We start from the raw sequence: 4,013 nt of genomic DNA on the forward strand, positions 1-4,013 counted from the left end.
GGCTCTCCTGGTCAGCCACTTGTCTTCCTTCTCATATATAGATGCTGAGGATGAAGTTGGAACTCCTTTCCAAGCTTTATCTATAGCTGAGCCTATTGAGAAGAGAACTCCTTCATTTGCTTCCTACAAAGATGCAAAGTTGGCCATTGAGTGTGGTGCAACTGCTGGTTTAGGAAAAATGATTGAGCTAGAAGATAACAAGTCTCGGGCTGGCATAGGATTTTCCTCTGGGGTTTTCAACGAGCGAGGGCTGTTCAAGAGTGGAGGTTTCATCCACACTGGTCAGGATGAAGAAGCTGCTGCTGTCTTCGAAGAAGATACAGAGGATTCTGGCAATTTCATCATCCCTTGAGGGGTCTGCAATAATTGGGTCGCTGTGGATATTCCTACAGCTATCCATAAGTCAACGTAATGATCACTTTGTTTAAAAACCCTTCTCGCATGCCAAAAGTAGGAGTGATGGCATTGTTGGCGCATAAATACAATGATGTTTTCATTCAATAAATTCATGTTAAATGTTTGTTTTTCCAATTATTTTCCCTTTTCGCTTTTTTGCATGAAATTGGTGATCACATAAAACCCTAAAAAAAAATTTTAAAAAAAATAAACATAATAAAATCAATCTTCTCATCTGCATAATGATTGCCTTGTTTGAATTCTAAAGCTTTTCATATCCAAAATCATTATGCAGGTTGATCAAACCCATTGAATATAATGATCCAACACCATCTCCTAATTTTGAGTTCCCTGTATTTGAGGCGGAAGAAGATGATGTTGAAGAGATTCCTGACGAGATTACCCGTCTACTTGAGCATGAAAAGAAGATCATTCAGCCGCATCTCGAGAATCTGGAAACAGTCAACTTGGGGTCTGAGGATTGTGTTCGTGAAGTAAAGATTGGGGCACTCCTAGAAGAGTCTGTTAAGAAGAGGTTGATTGAATTGCTACGAGAGTATGTTGACGTCTTTGCATGGTCATATCAAGACATGCCAGGTCTGGATACAGATATTGTGCAACATTTCTTACCCTTGAAGCCTGAGTGCGTGCCTGTGAAGCAGAAGCTCAGAAGAACTCATCCTAATATGGTAATGAAGATCAAAGAGGAAGTTCAGAAGCAAATTGATGCAGGGTTTCTGGTGACTTCTACATATCCTCAATGGGTGGCCAATATTGTGCCCGTGCCTAAGAAAGATGGGAAAGTCCGGATGTGTGTGGACTATAGAGACTTGAATAAAGCTAGTCTGAAAGATGATTTCCCTCTACCACATATTGATATGTTGGTAGACAATACAGCTAAATTCAATGTCTTCTCATTTATGGATGGATTTTCCGGATATAACCAGATCAAGATGACACCCGAGGATATGGAGAAGACAACATTCGTCACACCTTGGGGAACATTCTGTTATCGAGTGATGCCCTTCGGTTTGAAGAACGTCGGAGCCACGTATCAACGAGCTATGACCACCTTGTTTCATGATATGATGCACAAGGAGATTGAGGTATATGTTGACGATATGATTGCTAAGTCAAGGACGGAAGTTGAACATGTAGAGCACTTGTTGAAGCTTTTTCAGCGTTTGAGGAAGTACAAGCTTCGTCTGAATCCCAACAAGTGTACATTTGAAGTCCGTTCTGGCAAGTTATTGGGCTTTATTGTTAGTGAAAGAGGTATTGAGGTTGATCCTGCAAAGGTCAAAGCAATACAAGAGATGCCTGCACCCAAAACTGAGAAGCAAGTCCGAGGTTTTCTTGGTCACTTGAATTATATTTCCATATTCATATCCCACATGACTGCCACATGTGCGCCAATATTCAAGCTCCTCCGGAAAGATCAGTCCCATGATTGGACCGAGGATTGCCAGAAAGCTTTCGATAGTATTAAAGAGTATCTATCTAAACCGCCGATCCTGTCTCCGCCCGTGGAAGGAAGGCCTTTGATCATGTATCTAACTGTTCTTGAGGACTCAATGGGTTGTGTCCTTGGTCAGCAAGACGAATCAGCGAAGAAGGAGTATGTTATTTACTACCTGAGCAAGAAGTTCACTGATTGTGAGTCTCGATACTCAATGCTTGAGAAGACATGCTGTGCTTTGGCTTGGGCTACTAAGCGCTTACGCCAGTATATGTTGAATCATACGACTTGGTTGATATCCAGAATGGATCCAATCAAGTACATCTTCGAAAAGCCTGCTTTAACTAGGAGGATTGCCCGTTGGCAGATGTTGTTATCTGAGTATGATATTGAGTATCGAGCTCAGAAGGCTATTAAAGGTAGTATCTTGGCTGACCACTTGGCACATCAGCCGATTGAGGATTATCAGTCAGTTCAGTTTGACTTCCCGGATGAGGAGATTTTGTATTTGAAAATGAAAGACTGTGATGAGCCTACACTCGATGAAGGGCCAGAGCCTGGTTCCAGATGGAGTATGGTGTTTGATGGCGCTGTAAATCAGTATGGAAATGGTATTGGGGCAGTGATTATTACTCCTCAAGGCACACATATTCCTTTTACAGCAAGGCTAACTTTCAAATGCACGAATAATATGGCTGAGTATGAGGCCTGCATTATGGGATTGGAGGAATGTATTGATATTAGGATCAAACATCTTGATGTTTATGGTGATTCGGCCCTCGTTCTTAATCAGATTAAGGGTGAATGGGAAACGAATCAGCCTGGTCTCATTCCATATAGGGATTATGCGAGGAGGATTTCAACGTTCTTTACTGAGGTTGACTTCCATCATATTCCTCGAGATGAGAATAGGATGGCAGATGCTCTTGCTACACTTGCTTCGATGATTATGGTCAAACTTTGGAATGAAGTCCCCAATATCACTATGATGCGCTTGGACAGACCAGCTCATGTATTTGTAGTAGAAGAAGCGAAAGATGATAAGCCATGGTATTATGACATCAAGTGTTTCCTTCAGAACCAGGTTTACCCGCCTGGGGCATTTGTGAAAGATAGGAAGACTTTGAGGAGATTGTCAGGCAGTTTCTACCTCAATGGTGAAGTGCTTTATAAGAGAAATTTTGACGTGGTTCTGCTCAGATGCGTGGATAGACACGAAGCAGACCTGCTAATGACTGAGGTCCATGAAGGTTCGTTTGGTACTCATTCCAACAAACATGCCATGGCTAGAAAGATGTTGAGAGCAGGCTACTATTGGCTGACAATGGAGTCTGACTGCTGCAAATACGTGAAGAAATGCCATAAGTGTCAGATTTACGCGGATAAGATTCATATTCCTCTGACACTTCTGAATGTGATTTCATCACCTTGGCCTTTCTCCATGTGGGGAATTGACATGATTGGTATGATAGAGCCGAAAGCGTCCAACGGGCACAGATTTATTCTCGTAGCAATTGATTACTTCACCAAGTGGGTTGAGGCGGCATCATATGCAAATGTGACCAGGCAGGTGGTCGTGAAGTTTATCAAGAATCAACTCATATGCCGCTATGGTGTGCCAGATAAGATCATAACTGATAATGGATCTAACTTGAACAACAAAATGCTGAAAGAGCTGTGTAGTGAGTTCAAGATTGCACACCATAATTCTTCTCCTTACAGACCCAAGATGAATGGGGTTGTTGAAGCTGCTAATAAGAATATCAAGAAGATTATCCAGAAGATGGTTGTCACGTATAAGGATTGGCATGAGATGTTGCCGTTTGCTTTACATGGATATCGTACGTCTGTCTGCACTTCAACAGGGGCAACCCCTTTCTCTCTTGTTTATGGCATGGAGGCCGTACTCCTAGTAGATGTGGAGATCCCATCAATGAAAGTCTTGATGGAAGCCAAGTTGACTGATGCTGAATGGGTTCTGAGTCGTTATGACCAACTGAATTTGATAGAAGAGAAGAGATTGACTGCCATGTGCCATGGTCAGTTATATCAGCAAGCAAAGAATGAAGAAAGCTTTTGATAAGAAGGTCAAGCCTCGTGTGTTCCGAGAAGGTGACCTTGTGCTCAAGAAAGTCTTGTCTTTCGCGCCCGATTCCAG

Source organism: Lathyrus oleraceus, chromosome 6, assembly GCF_024323335.1.
Source record: "Lathyrus oleraceus cultivar Zhongwan6 chromosome 6, CAAS_Psat_ZW6_1.0, whole genome shotgun sequence".
NCBI lineage: Eukaryota > Viridiplantae > Streptophyta > Magnoliopsida > Fabales > Fabaceae > Lathyrus > Lathyrus oleraceus.